General features: G+C 42.6%; 1 protein-coding gene across 1 annotated transcript in view; it reads left to right on the top strand.

Annotated features, from left to right (window-relative positions):
- Nucleotides 1–16,267, top strand: part of CDK6 (cyclin-dependent kinase 6) — a 205,728-nt gene that overhangs the window by 105,068 nt on the left and 84,393 nt on the right. The gene's annotated exons all lie outside the window — the stretch shown is intronic.

The raw sequence follows: 16,267 nt of genomic DNA, 5'->3' as shown, positions 1-16,267 counted from the left end.
CTAAACTCGTTTTTCCTCTTTTGAATGGTAAACTTCCCTCATTCCCTGCCCCTAATGTTGTTATTACCGGTGGTCAGCTGGAGGGCAGAACCTCTGCACTGTTTTCTATAGCCGTGGGGAGGAGGAAAGCATTCTGCTCACAGCTACAGACACATCCGGGCTGGGCTTGCTGTGGACAGGGCCCTTTGCAGAAATAGCTTGTTGCATCTTAGCCACTAGAAGGAATCAGTTACAAATTTCCAAATGCCGTTTGTCATAACGCTCTTTTCAGAGCTGCGTATATATAATGTCAGGGGAAGCGCAGCCCAAGGTCAGGGAGAAGAGAGCACCAGAAACCTTGACCTGTCTGCAGCATCCTGGTGGGAGGAGCAGCCGGGGTGCCTGCACAAGGGTGTGAAAGCACTCCTACGAAGCTCTGGTGTCAACTGTGCAAAAAAAAATTCAATGTGCATTGAACTTGGATGGCCCATAAACCAGTAGCACCACCCTGCCAGGCACAGGCTCAGCCAGGCCAAAAGAGAAAGGGCTCTGTTTTGCTAAAGCATTACAGTTATGATATCCTGTTCTATGTCTCATTCAGACCCAAAAAAACAAAATAGCTATTGACTTTGGTGTAGCTTCTATTTCTCCTTCTAGTTCATTGTTTCTGAGATGAATTTTTATAAACTTCTGCACCCAAAAGATAAAAAGAGGAGCCTGGATGTAGGCACTGATAACCCTGCTCTTTGAAAAGCCTGCTTTTTACATACAGTGAATTCATGCATAGGTTTAAAAAATAAGCAAGGAATGCCCTTTGCTGTGCTACTGACCTGGGGCATCGAGTTGATGTGGAGGATCCCTTTGATTCTATGATGACTATAGAAATGGGCCTCAAAGCATTAGATTAAGCCTCAAGACAAAGAATCCTCTCGGGTAAATATGTCATTTTTCACATATAACCCAGCTTTTTTATGTTTTATTTTCATTGATTTCTGCCTTAACATGGTTCAAGTACAGTTGACAAACAATATTATATTAGTTTCTGGTGTGCAGCATAGTGATTAGACATTTCTATATATGAAGTTATCCCCACCCCTGCCCCCCCATATGTCTAGTACCCACTTGACACCATACATATGGGAGAGAGACTGGGGGGATGGGTGGAAAAGAGGAAGGGATTCATACATACAAGTTGCTAGTGGTAAAAACAGCCTCAGGCTGTAAAGTACAGCACAGGGAGATACAGTGCCCTTTATGTTTAGCATCTTTAGCCTCGCAGTGGTTCTCCGTCAGGGGCAGCGCCCCCCCGGGGGTGGAGCGTCGTTGAGAAATGTATGACCGTGCCTCGTGACCACAGTGACCCGGGGGATGGAAGCGGCTACGAGGAGGCTGATGTTCTGCACAACAAAAATTGTTTCCCCACATTCCGTCAACGCCTCAGCTGAGAAGTAGAAAATTGGGGGGGGAGTTAGAAATTCTCTGAGAGAGGTAACTTGCCTTGGAAAGACGTTCAGTTTACAAAAGTCTTCTGCTACCCCCCCCCCCCCGAAATGGGGATACTACAACCTGCACATGTGAGGTTACATACTTGCCCCAACATTACATACTTTAGCAAGCATGTCAAACTCACGTTTAAACGCGGCATGCGGCCCACCCGCTGCAAGTTTGACACACTTTACCTAAACTAGAGCATCTGAATTTTGAAAGGGGATTCCTTGGAAATGTGTCCCCATTATTATTGAAAGATACATAGTACTTGTCTCCTCTTTGTCCGGCATGCACCATCGTTTCTGAGAGACCAGGCACAGGATGGTGTTTAAAGGACACGCCTCAGTTCTGGGCTGGGTCCGGCGAGCCTTGTATTCTTATATAATCACACCAGAAAGGGCCGCGTCTGTGTGTTTCCAAGTGGGAAGGGTGAGGTAGGCTGCAGGCTTCCCCAGGAAGTACTTGCGCATGTTGTAGCAGGACCCTGGGGAGAAGCTTGAATAGGCTTGATGATCCGGACAGTCATCCCAGGAGCAGATGGGAGGAACTGGTCTCCTTGAGGACATTAATTGAGGGAAGAATGAGCCATCACTGAGACACTTTATTTTGATTCCCCTGAGTGGGTACTAAAACCCATAAATAAAAACAGGAAACTCAATTGGTTTTGATTTTTTTTTCCTTATTAAATTTGAGGAATGGTAGCCCAGCTTGTGCGTTAACTTCAATTAACATTCCATGCTTGCCGAAAGTTGATAGGTCCAGACAGGAAAATGCAGGCCAATTATTTCGTAGAGAAAAGCGGGAAGGTAATCATAAATAACCTGATTTTTTAGTATCTGGTTTGTGCTGCTTACGCTGTATAAAGTTAAAAAAAAAAAAAAAGACACTGGAACAAATGCACTTTCCTTGAAAGTGAGGGTTGGAATTTAATGGTAATAGTAAAAGGTATGCTTCTTATAGGGTACTGCATTTCAAATTTTCCCCGTTGCTTTTTTTATTTATTTATTTAAATGGAAAAAGTCCATTTAGCATAGAGATATATTGGTTCACATACACAGGGTGACATATAAAGACTTGGAATTGCAATTTTCCAGACCAAACTGGTATTTATTTTTCCACTTCCTGAAAATACACATTTTTTCGTGGGTTATGTCATACAGGAACTGGGAATTGACTTAATCTGTGGAATGTTAAAGGCATTGCAAGTTAACTGATTCGAAACTGACGTTTTACAGCCTGAGGAATGCTGATGTATTACTGACCTTCCAAAGCCTGACTCGGATGTTCCCTCCTGGTACCTCCTGCAGAACTTAATTATTTCGCCCTCAGTGATTTCAGAGTGACATCTTATTAATGTCTTTCTCGATACTGCTTTCTGTCTTGTCTGTAATTATTTTTTTTGGGCGGGGGGGGGTTAGTTATTGGGCTGTGAGCTCCTTGAAGGAGTTAGCCTTTTGGGTAGTTATTAATTGAGGACAGTCACTAAGCCTGGACTGTAGTTGTTGCTGTGAGTGTGTAATAACATACATCCACATGATTTAACTTGCCTCCACCTGGTAAAGGAGGGTAAGGGCCTGTAGACACCTCACTGTCCTAGGCTGCCTCTAGCATGGCACTCAGGGGTGGGTAGGGCGTCTTGGGTTGTGACTGCTCATATACAATCAGGCGTGCACCATGTACACCCCTACAGAGTGCTGTTTATACCTATTGCTTGAAAGGTTGTGGAATGAAGATGTGGGTAGCTACAATGTATACCTTAGACGTGACAAGAGGGCCCCCTGGCCTGGGCCTCATGCTTCAGAGGAGGCTGCACTGGCCCTGCTTCAGCCATGCCTCCCCTCATGGGGCATGAAACCCAGGATACCAAAGAGATAAGCCACCTGGAGCCCAAGACACACCCTGCCATGCTCAGGGCATGGGAAACCCCTGGCTAAATGGGAACTGCATGAGCAGTCCTCATGCTCTTCCTCCCAACAGCAGACTGTCCCCCTGTGTGCTCACCTCAGCAGTTCGCAGGCATAGGGGCAGAGTGTCTGAGCACCAGAGGCCCCTTGTGAGACGAGGAGCTGGGGATGTGGAGAGAAGTGGGGACCTTTTCACTTAGCAGGGGTTACTTTCTTCAGAAAAGCTTCTCAGAAACCATGAAAATCAATTGTTTTGGCCTGATTGAAATGGTTCCTTTGTGGAAAACCAAGGAGAACAGGTTACAGGGGAGGCCTTTCCATTGCACATGAGTGATACGTAAACGTCACAAGCGGTGCGGTTATATAATCTTGGTGGCAGAAATGTTTCAGGAATATATGCTTGTCCAATAGAATGTCTATGAGACGAGCTAAAATTCTAGGTAGAGTCATTCTAATGTCACCATTTCTAAGTGCTTCCTATGTCAAATGTGGTGTATGGTGCCACTTACTTATATCTGTATAGACAAAAGGGAAATAGAGACCAACGACTCAGCCAGAGTTTTAGTCATACCTGACAGGGAGAGTCTCAGAGCAGAGCCTGGACATCACCAGCCACCCCATGATGACTCTGCTAGTGATGCAAGGTCTTTATTACTTTTTCCCCAAACTGAATCCTAACAGGCAGGGCCATACTGTTGCCACTAGATTTGGTGTTTTGGGAACTCCTTATGAGCCACCTCACTGTGCAAGTAGGGAAGCTGAGACTCCAACAGGCATTTTGTGACCAGGTTAAGTCTGAATTCACCAGATTGTAAATGGTGAATGGAGAACCCGCCACCCCCACTTCTTCCCTCTTCTCCGTAGGCTCCAATACTTTGCAGCATATCCAGCTACGTTCTTTGGAACTCTCGGGTTCTACAAAGGGTGTCCAGCAGTTCCACAAATGTCCCAACCGTCCATTTTTAAAAATAAATTGTAAGTTTCGCTGAAATTATAATTTTTAAAAAAACAACTAGTTCATGCCACATTTTGACACAGCGGTGAGCCATGGAGGCATGAATTTGTGCCTCTTGTTGACTGATGGTTTATGTAGACTTCAGAATGAAACTTCTTCTGCCATCTTTGCACACAGCTGAATGGCTAATCAATGTATCATTGCTTAGGAGAAATCAAGCATTCCATATTTTTTCCATTAATTTTTTAAAATATATTTTATTGATTTTTTTTTTTTTACAGAGAGGAAGGGAAAGGGATAGAGAGATAGAAACATCGATGCAAGAGAAACATCGATCAGCTGCCTCCTGCACACCTCCTACTGGGGATGTGCCCACAACCCAGGTACATGCCTTTGACCAGAATCAAACCTGGGACCTTTCAGTCCGCAGGGCGACGCTCTATCCACTGAGCCAAACTGGTTAAGGCTAATTTTTTTTATTTTATTTAAAATGGGAGCGGGGCGGGGGAGAGAGAGACACATTGATTGGTTGCCTTCCGTATGCACCCCAACTGGGGCTGGGGATTGAGCCTACAACCCTTCGGATGCTCCAACCACTGAGCACACCTGCCAGGGCTCAGAAACTTTTTTATAAACCTAAGGGAGGAAATTGAACGAAATGGAGCTGTGTCATTCAGTCCACAAATAAGTATTAATCGCTTTCCATGTGTCAAGTAACCTGAGAGACAATAGTGAGACAAATGAATAAGGTCTTCGCTCTTATAGCACTTAGCATCTAAAGGGAGAGAGATCTTAATCAAACAGTCACACAGAGAGAGGTGTAGTCAGAAACAGATAACTATAAAGGACACAGTTTTCTGGGGCCATGTGACCCAGGAACCCTCATGGCTGGGCGTCAAGGAGGCCTGCTCACCCGTGCCAGCCTGGGGGATGCTCAGAAGGTCTCCAGCACCCTCCTCTCCGAACCCACCTGGACACAGGCCCCGTGGACGTGTGCATCATACAATCCCTGCTTATTTTCTGTGCCTGTGTTTGGAATCACTCATTGTATGGCACCCGGTTGGCACCACCAAGTTGACTGAGTGAAACAGGACCAGAGATCGGAGAACAATGTCATCTTTTACAGGAGAAAATAAATTGTTTATGCTTGTTTCCTCTCCGTGCGTGTTGTATTTACTATGGAGACCTGGCAGGGTTTGTGCCTCAGCTTGGGCAGCCGAGTTGCTCCCACAGAAGCCTGCAGACGCTGCCAGTGCATACTGAGTAAATCAAACCTAGAGCATTACATGAGTATAATGGAAAAAACCCAAAGCCCTGTCGCCTCCGCACCTCAGGGGAAGGGCAGGACACACCTCTGAAGCCGGAAAGGCTCCTGTAACTCCCTCCCCGCTCAACATCTCCTTGCCATGACACAACCAGGTCTGTTTTGTGAAAACTTCCAGTTGCCAGTACATATTTCATAGCTAACAATGGAGTGTTTGTGCCGGTTTCGTTTTCACTTTCGCCAGTGAGGGAAGTGGAACACAATGGGGCAGTGCACAGAGCTGGGAACAGGACACGTTTTCTTCAGGATTCCCAAGGCTGGGTACGTGGAAAATGCCAGAGCCAAAACAAACATGGAAACGCATCCAGATCCTCCGTTACGCATTCTCAGTGGTCATAAAACACATTTTCAGTTACCATCTGATAGGTTAACTCTGCCTCCGCAAGTGAAAGCAAACATTGATGACCACTGCGAGAATGAATGTCTCCCGTGTGGGAAGATAGTGTGTGCCATACTGTACAGAAGGCTGCTGTTGGGGGGAAGGTGCGTGCGGGTGGATATTTAATTGCACCAAGTATACTTGTGAAGTTAATCAAATGACTGCTTCCCTTGTTTGTAAAAGATAGTTACTCGTTTGACTCACCTAATTCTAGCTCCTTCATCAGTGGTCAGTGTAGCGAGTTAGTTCTGGACGAAAAGAGTTTCCCTGTAAAGCCACTGCCTGGAGGATGTTTTACTCAGAGAAAGGACAGGGTGTTCTTTGCTTCCTCCATATGTACGTTCAGCCAGCATGTCCCATCAGGGAGTGATATAGACAGAGTCGCTCGCTGCCTGGTTTTTATATCCCATTATAGACACACCTTGTATGATGCCATTCAAATCTCAGAAGCTTGAGGCCAAGTTTGAGTGTAAAAGACCAGGCATCGTCTTGCAGTTGACAATGCCAAATGCTTTAGAGAAGATTTGCAAGCAACCGGTTTCTCAGAGATTCAGAAGATGGGGGTGGGGGGGGTGGGGGGGAGTAAATTGTTTCCTCTTACATTTACCATTCTTATGGGAACATGCCTTCAATGTTTGGTCAGGGGCTAGTCTAACAAATTGTATTTAATGAGGTATTTCTAGATCCTCTAAATTTGCTTACCTCAAGTATGTTGTTATGTTCATGCAAAGACGTATGAGGTCCTTGGAATTGTATGTAAAAGCAATGTTTCTGTGACTTGGATCTTGATGTCCTCTTTAATTCTTTGGATATCTGAGCTTCTCAGTTTTGCAGATATCACTACTTACTTCCTTGTAAGGAGGGAGAGGTGGCAGTATCTTCGTTTTGCTTAGGCTTTGATAGTATCATAATGTAAGTTCCTAGGTCAAGATAGGTTATTGAATTCTGTTACATTGGACATATCCGTTTTTAATCGCTCAAACCAAATCTTATACTATTTTACTGGTTCCCACAGTGCCTTCCTGGCACGTGCTAGGCACTTGATAAATACCAGGTGGAATGAATGAAGTGAATCCTCTTGATTCTCCGGTGCCTAAAGAATGAGTTGCTAGCTCCATAGCTAGGCATGCAGAATCTTTTGCGCAGTGTAGCCCCAACCTACCCCTCTTTGCTCCCATTCCTATTCCCACCCAATGACCACCTCCATACACATAAGCATACATTCCTTATCATGTAACACCATCAAATTTCTCACTACTCTTTGAACTTAATTAAGTGTGTTGCCAACTCCCTGCTTTCATAAATGAATCAATGAATAAATTTCCAACTCTGCATTTTCCATGTTGCTGCTGGGGCCATTGCGTCATCAGTTATAAGCATCTAAAGGTGTGGTGTGTGTGTGTGTGTGTGTGTGTGTGTGTGTGTGTGTGTTTATTTGGTTTAGATGCAACTTTTAGCTCAGCCTTCCCAATTACCTGCGTCACTCCCTGATAGTAACTTGAGCTTTGAGGGAGTAACATCTACAGTTCGACTGTCTGCCTGGACAGCCAGGCCTAACCTTCAGATCATTACTGTGCTTCATCCCTCGCTCCTTATCCAAGGTCACAAACCTTCCTGCTCCTCCCCAACTTGTGCACTTAACATTTTCTGTAGGGTGTGTTTTTTGGTGTGTTTTCTAATGAAGATATTTGGAGGAACCATAGTCTCACAGGAAAAGGTTGAAAATGTCTGTGTAATAATTTCTTTAATTCGTTTTATTTAGTCCATTTGGGTCCGTAAGAGGATTAGGTACATGTCTTCGTTAATCTATGCTCAAACTTTTTATGATTGCTTTGTAATACTGGGTTTTCTTTCCTATTTTATTGCTAATATTCCAAGTTTGTCTCTAAATGATACTCTTCGGGCCTCTGAGCTATTCCTCTTGTTGTCCCTGTGTTCTGTTTTCCTTTTCTCTAGGGATCGAAACCCAGGGTGAGTGGCATCAGTGTGCCCAGCATCTGTAAGGATGTTGGTGATTTTTAAATCCTCATAAATTTCTATGTTAAACTTTACAGTTGGCTCTGGAGGAGTCATCTACCTTCAAGTCTCAGGGAAACATCCCAAAGAATGACGGGGAACATGTAAGGAGAATTTACTTTAGCACTGCTCCTATATTTATTTTGAAGGCTGGCAGAATCTAAAAGTGGGGTTGTAAACTTAACAACTCAACCATAAAAACCCCAAAATAAGGGAGAAAGATCGCTACTACTTCTAGGTTTGGGTACTAATATAAAGTTACAAGATTTCTATTCTTCCACTGTCTTAAATGCTTTCTTTTTTTTTCCCTAAAACTATCCTCGTCTTTCTTTTTCCCTACTTATATTTTGGTTAATTCGTTTTTAAACTTTATGGTGTTTTGAACTGTATGGAAGTTTTCTGAATTCTTGCTGGCATACTTCGGTTCATATATTTCACGGCGATATTTAATGCTATCTGCACCTTATGTAACTGGCTGATTTCAGCGAGGTGGGGACTGCACATGGTATCAGTTCTTGTGGGAAAATATGCTTCAGTGGCTTACTGGCACTGCTCTTGGAATGTGGCATTTAAAAGTACCTTTTTACAGTGGGAAAGAATTCTGTCAAGAATAAACAGTCTGACCTTGTTAAATGGGCCAAAGTCTGTCTGTAACCTAGTTCCAGAAAACTAGCTTCTACTAGTTAAAAAAAAAAAGAAGCAGATTCGAGAAATTATAACTACAACTTTATAATTAATAGGGGAAAGTTGCTATCAAGAATATGAAACGAACTCCAAAAATGATGATCTTCACGTATATACAGGAACATTTCTTTGCTTGACTATAAAATCCCCTCCTCCAGACTGGATGAAAGATCAGAAGGACAGTCAGAAAAGCAGATTTTTATGTTTCCTGGAAAGGCAAGACTGGCTTATAGAAAGGAGCAGAGGGAGGAGCTACAAAGCCTGGACCAACCGTGGGAAACCAGCGGGCTTTGGGAGACGTAGGAGTAAAAATTGCCCAGTGCCCACAGGTCTGTATATGCTGAGCTTTGGAGTGCAACAGTCTGTTCTTAACCTTTCTCCCCCCCTTTTCTTTCCCACCCACCCTAAACCCATCTCCACACTCCTGTGATCTTGCCACTTCAGACTGTTTCCTTCTGTGTGAAACAACATGCCATTAGATGTTGTGCCTCCACGCCATTGGACAGTGGTCCCTGTGCTTAGATTGCCTTTCCCCTTCTCAGCCTAACAAATTGCAACTCATTATTCAAGACTCGGTGCAAATGCCACCTCCTCCCTGGAGTGGACCTGACTCAATAGCTTAAAGTTTGGCACTTTCTCTTCCGTGTGCTTTTGATTTGCCTCTGATGTAGTAGCTATTATCTATAATAATAAATATGCTAATTAGACTGGATGCCCTTCCGGGCAACCTTCTGGTCGAAGCCGGGGCTGTGTGGAAAGCCCGGGTCCTGGTTGCCTGCAGGTGGCCCGAGAGAAGCCCGAGTCCCGTGTGCTGGAGGGAAGCCCGTGCCGGCAGCCAGGGGAAGGACTACTCTTGCACGAATTTTGTGCATTGGGCTCCTAGTATAATATATAATGAGACACTTAATGAAGGCAGAAAAGTGAGGGGATAGAAACTGGAGGTAGTTAAATGTAGATCCAGAGGAAAGTAGGAAAACCACATCTGATACGAAACTTACCTTATGAAAAAAAAGATAATATTCCTTTAGTTAAATAAGTGTCTTTGGTCATACATCTCTTTGTATTACACTGTTGTTGTTAACAATGTAAATCCATGATCAGGGCATAGTAGTCACTGTTGGTGTAATTATTGCTATTTTTATTGCCAGTTGTATAAATATTGTATATAGTAATTTCTTTTAATACAATTCTATTAAAAATGGAACAGCTCCTATAATGTCAAATCTGCATAAGACATCTTACTAGTAATTGTGTGAATCAGAAATTTTCTAATGGTTTAATGTTTACCCTTTTGTAATTAAAATGCACCTATCATAAAATGGCTTTTTCATTTATAGACAGTCTTTTTCTAAAAGTAATGTCTTTTTATCAGGACTCACATGACAGATCTTTAGTTTATTGGGCCTAAAAACCCAGCAACGTGGCTGTGTTCTATCTAATTAGCCACCTGTCTTTCTGTTTTTCCTTTTCCATCCCCATAACCCAGCTTTTGCTAAAGTTGGCAAATTATATACCTTACATGTGGTCATTATATGACTAAACCCTAATGAGGGTTATGTAATGTCAACAGCCACAAAATACCATAATTTACTCTTTTCATTAGACAACAAGCACCTTCAGGGAAGAAACTGGGCATCACATATTTTAAGCTCACTAAAAATAGCAATTGGTCGTGATGATGTATTTTAAGATGTTTATGTCCATTATAAAACTAATATATACTCATTATAGGCAAATTTGTGTGGTCTCAATTTATCTCTCTTCTCCATTCTCTTGGTTCACCTTGTCCACTGTTTTTTTTCCTATAGCATCATGGATTTGTTTTTCAATTTCCAAAGTCAGAAAGGCAAAGTGGGGCTTGAAAGGAAGATGTAAATAAGTAAAGGTGTGGGACGCGTTTTCTGCCCTTCGTTAGATCGCTCTCTTCCTGGGGCCGCTCGCCTTCACCTCTCTTCCTTCACCCCTCCTAAGGAATAACAGGTATTGCAATTAGGTGTTGGACGCAATTGCAATAAGAGTCTCGAGTTGAAGGATTTTTTTAAAAAAAACTAATTAAAAATTTCACCAGCACCATCACGTGCTTCCCCAACCCCCAAGTATCATACACTAGGTAATGGCCATTTCTCTTAAAAGAACATCTACTTTCTTGAGGCCAGATGAGGTTAAATTGAAAGCATTTGGAAAGATAGACTTTAAGACAGTATGTGACCGGTGTTCTTTCTAATATTGAGTTTGTTTATCATGAGTGCGTGTATGCGTGTGCGTGTGCATGTGCGTGTGCGTGTGTGTGTGTGTGTGTGTGTGTGTGTGTTGTCTCTATCTCATCAGGTATTGGTGAATAAATAGTTCACACCCTCCCAAGAGAATACGTCCTTTATTTTCTTGAAACAGTGACTCCATTGATTGTTTTAAAATTTCTTCCCTTGGTTCTCTCTTCCTTCTTGGCAGCATTGTTTTTGAAGTCTTAAATTGATTCAAGTGTTCCTGGAATATTCCTTTTTCTCTTCTATCATTTCCAAGTAAAGGCAAAGAGATTTTCCCCCCAATAATCTTTTTTCAAGAGGTACTATAGCACAGCACATTCGCTAGGGGGACACATGCTGGACCCAAACCTTTTATTTGGAGTTTATCTTGCTATTTAACAAGCTGTGTGAAATTAAACAAATTCTTTAGCTTGTGCCCTGGGTTTCTTACTTATTAAAATGGAGAAAACAATCATATCTCCCTTATAGAATTGTTGTGGGAATTGACTTAATACATAAAAAGAGTAAGTAATCAATAAAGTCCTGTAACTGAATTGCATAGTAGTAATATTCATCTTTGCACCTGAGCATGAAGACAGGTACAGAGATGAATATACCCAACTTAAACCATGTTCCTACTACTAGCCAGTTACTGAGGGACCACTCAGATGAGAGTTTAGGTTAGTGACTTCTCAGGGAGACCATTCTCTCCTTTTTCATTATTATTTAAGTGTTTTTCAAAAGGGAGCATGTGTCTAATAGTCCTAAAATGAATACTTGAGGAAATCTTACCACTATCACTATTTTTTCAATAGTACCAAAGTTTGGAATATTCTTTCCAAGGTTATACATATACCTGATCTTTGAATACAGGAAGTTGAATATGCAAATCCAAAAAGTTGCAGAATTTTCACTAAGCGACTGAGAATGGGTGAGCATGTTACTGCCAATGAACTGTACAGATCGTACAAACTGCCTCGCTTTCCGGCACCATCTCTCAGTGTGAGGCCTCCGAGTCCCAGAAATCCGGTGCTGGGATTTTTTCAGCCCTTGCTCTCTGTACGCTCACATGCCAGGCAAGTAGTTCAGGGCGGGAGAGGAGAAACTGAGTTCTGATCCCACAACACAACCCTTCGTGATTGTACTTTCTGTCTTTACCACCTATAAGACAAACTCTAGAAAGAAAAGAAAAACTTTTTTCAGGATAGACATGTTGTGCATTTAATCTCTGTAGAGAGGAGGGAAGATGACTTAAAAGTAACAATCCCTAATTTATGAAAGTAAATTCCTTTTCTCACTGTAGTCAAATGGGTCTTTTAATCTTATTTCTAGACTAAACCACTTTGTATTACAGTTATCACTTTCTCTTGGGGGTAGGTGCTCAGTAGTTAATATTCAGAAAGTTTCATTTCCCAAATAGATTAGATTCCTCCCTGGTCAATAAGTGACTCATTGTACCATGGATTAGGAATTAATGTCACAAATAGCATAAATTTCTTTCCCATAGTCTGCTTAAGATGTGTCACATAACTCTTCCAGCTATTAACCTTTCAAAGAAATTAGTTGAAAGAAATTCCTGAGGCTTTCAGCCCAGCCCTTGTATAACCTGCACTGTCTTGTTTTGTTTTACAAAGCCATGCCGGAATGTCCCCCATTCACAAAAGGGGTTGGTACCTAAACTAATAACTCAATGGCATGTTCGGTCTGCCATTCAGGGAATGTGTGTGTGGCATTTTTATGCATTTGCTTACTCGCTCATTTCGTTTTTAAGGGCAATTGTCTTAGTATTTCTCTTCTTGACCTCATGCCTGATTCAGGGTTCAGATTAAACCATGATTCTGTCTCTGAAGAAAACATACCCTGGCTTCTCTCACATTCAAGGGAAAGGTGTGGTTTGGCCACATAAGCAGTGTTGTGTGGAAATGCAAGTCGAGCGCTTCTGCAACATGACCTGACTAGGATCCAGCTCTCTTTAGACACTTCCTGCTCTGAACTCCCACAGACTCCTTAAGCCTCACAATTCTGCCTTTACATGAAGCCTTTTATTCTCTACTTCAGTTTAATGTGACTTCATTTCTTTTTCATGCTGCTCATAGCTTTTTGAGATTAGAAGCGATGGCTTGTGTTTGGTAAGCATGCCTAGCATCCTCCGTGTGGACCAGAAGCCTCGGAGACGGTGATACGGGGTGAATTACTAGTTGTGATGCTCTTCTTATCTTGGTGCCTATAGGCCATTGCAGTGGAAATACCACTGCTCTACTAGTACAGATATTTTATTACTATTACTATGTACGTGTAGAATTCTAAGTACAGAACATGTAGAATTCTAAGTACATAATTCACAAGGCAAAGACATTTTCAAATAAACAATAAACTGCCACCAGCTTCTCACTAAAGAAACTTCTAAGAAAAGGAAAATAAACCTAAAAAGAATGTCTGTGATGCAAGAAAGAATGGAGAGTATATAAGTTGATGAATATGTCTAAATAAGTCTTAAACCACAGATAAATGAGATATGAAAATATCAGTTACTTGCATACACACACACACAACATATTCTTTTCGTGACACATTCATGTCATAAAAATATGCCATTTCTGTTCAGAGTATTGAGAATACTTACTTTGTGCTGTAGTTGCTTAACTGTAAGTGATATTGTAATGATTAATGAGGTCATTTGAAATATGGTTTTGCCCATCCCGAGATTCGCAATTATGATGCAGTATAAAAAGAGGATTTTTTTTTAAATCTGTCAATGCTCACTATAAAATTAAGTTCAGCTGGGATCATTTATGAGCAAAAGTGGGTTTACTATGCCTAATGGATTTAAAGTGTCAGAGCCCTTCACTTGCAGCCCCCACACACCACAGCCATGAAAAGGGCCCAGCATTGTGTCATGTGATCTTTTTTTTTTAATTGCAGAACTAAGCCGCTTTCAAGGCAGTTAGCTAATGCTCCATGCCTTCACCCCATCACACTTTCCCTCGTGTCAGGTGGCACTGGAGGGACCTCTATTCTGGGTGCTATTAACCCTTCAGTTTTGTGCAGACAGCCTTCTGCTCCCACCATGCTACTCTCGTGGCTTTTCTAACGCCCTCTTCTTGCTTAGCATCTTCTGGTACATGCTTACTCCTCCCTCTGCCTTGGCTTTTGTGATGCCATAGTTTCCTACCCTTCATCCTCCCAGTCTCCTCCTTTGTGCTGACTGCCCTCCTCTGTCTTCCCCCGCAGATCTGCCCTGTGTGTGCTTTCTCCCTCAGCAGTCTCCTCTGCTTCCTGGAGATGGCCCTGAAGGAGGAGAACTCATCTTCTGTCCAGCTCGGTCTACTGCTTTAAGCCCCAGATCCATGTATCCAACTGGACATCATCTCAGCAGCAAGGCTTCCTGTCATTCCCCTTCTGGGTCCCCCTTGAGGTCAATGGATCAATCATCCACCCTGTCACCCAGGCCTGAGACTTGTCCTAGATTTTTCTCTCTCCTTCTGCCTCATTTAAAATTGTTCCTCCTACATCTCCTCTCCTGTAGGACTGTAAGTCCTCCTGCTGGCGCACCTGGATTGCGCTCCCAACCTCAAAGATCATCTCCAGTTTCACCCTCTACAGTTACCAGAATATTCGTTCTAAAATGCAAATCTGACATGCAGCCCCCACATAAAACTCTTCAGTGCCTCTCCTTCCCCTCGATAAAGTCTAGGCTCTAGCACCTGGCACTCGAGGGCCTTTGTCATGTGGTCCATGTAGCATCATGCTCCTTAGCCTTCCTACTCAAGTTCCTTCCTCTGCCAATCGTGCCTTTATGTCTCCTCTGTGAAGCCTCCAACACTCTATTCCCCTGTTCCTCACCCTGCCCTACCCTTGCGGAGTTGATGTGTATATAATAATTGCTGATAGCAAAAATTTATAAAGCCAGGAACCTGCAAAGTGCTATATGGAGCTCACATCACATGATTCTCAATTGTCCCCATTTTGCAGCTGAGGACACAAAGGCATGGAGAAGCTAACATATTCCACCAAGGTGATACAGCTCCTAAACCAGGAGTTGGAATTTGAACCCGAGCTCTTCAATTATGTCTCTACTGGCACAAAAGCTTATACAGTTGGTAGTCTGCTTCTCCTACTCAAGTGTGAGCTTTTGGGTGCAGATACCATGTCCTCAATCAGCTTCATGTCATCTAAGTAACTGGTATCCAGCGCTTGTCACATAGTAGGCACATTAGTACGGGTATGGATGAGTGAATCATTGAAGTGATGTTGTAAATGTCTCATGAACCACATGAGAACTGATAACGGAGTGTGCGGGAGCAGCTCAGACATAGCTGTGTTTCACTCACTATGTATTTTGCCCATGAAGACCTACCACAAATAAAATGATGTTACTGCCTTTGAGGAGAATTTGGTTTAAATGAAAAACTTAAACAATTTAAAGAACTTAAATATTGAGTTTAAATGTTATTCTTATTCCCAATGGACATTATTAATATTTCAAAGGGTTCGTTATGTGCTAATATCAACAGCAATAGCTGTTTAATTATTGACATCATCAAGATCTAGAGCAGTCTTCCTAGTACTTTGAGAACTGCTGGCCAATTGTCACATCAGCCTTGCTTTGCAGGGGATCTTAAACAAGGGTAAGCTTTCCATCTTCCGGGGGCATAGTAGCTTATCAGTTAAAATGGAAGGGAGGCTTCCCAGCCCGGTTGAGTTGGCAAGATTACTCATCTGCCTCTGTCAGATTTATGCATAACAAAGATTTCAGTTACTCTTTTCCATATAAAAATAATATGCTTTCAATATAGGTATGGGTAGCCTGTGGTTTCTGGAACTGTCCTTATGGAGAATCATGGCAACACGGTCTCCCATGGTCTTTGTAATAGTTACATGCTTATTTCATAAACCAGACCCATATGGGGGGAGGGGAGCTTGCTTTCCACCCCCAATCCAAAGCTTTCTTTTTTCTCATTTATAACTGAATGAGAAAAAAATTAATTAATTACATGAATATTAAGAGGTTACTTATCTATTATAACATGGGGCCACAAGTTGACTAATTAAAAGGAATGCGGGTTGGAAAGCTGCCACGAATCTGCTCCTTTCATTTAGAGGGCCACAGGCTGAAGCCAGTGATTGTGCGTGACAGGCCCTGGGAACAATGGTGCGGCACACAGACCGTCCAGATGAAGCCTGCTCGTCTGAATCACACCGACGACAGGGTGGCCTACAGGCAAACAAAATGGTTAAACAATACATAATCAAGTTTTTATTTGGTATTTCCTGCCAGGCCGTACCCGTTGCCAG

This window comes from Myotis davidii, unplaced genomic scaffold (genome assembly GCF_000327345.1).
Source record: "Myotis davidii unplaced genomic scaffold, ASM32734v1 scaffold187, whole genome shotgun sequence".
Taxonomy (NCBI): Eukaryota; Metazoa; Chordata; class Mammalia; order Chiroptera; family Vespertilionidae; genus Myotis; species Myotis davidii.
This window is presented reverse-complemented; position numbering and strand designations above follow the sequence as displayed.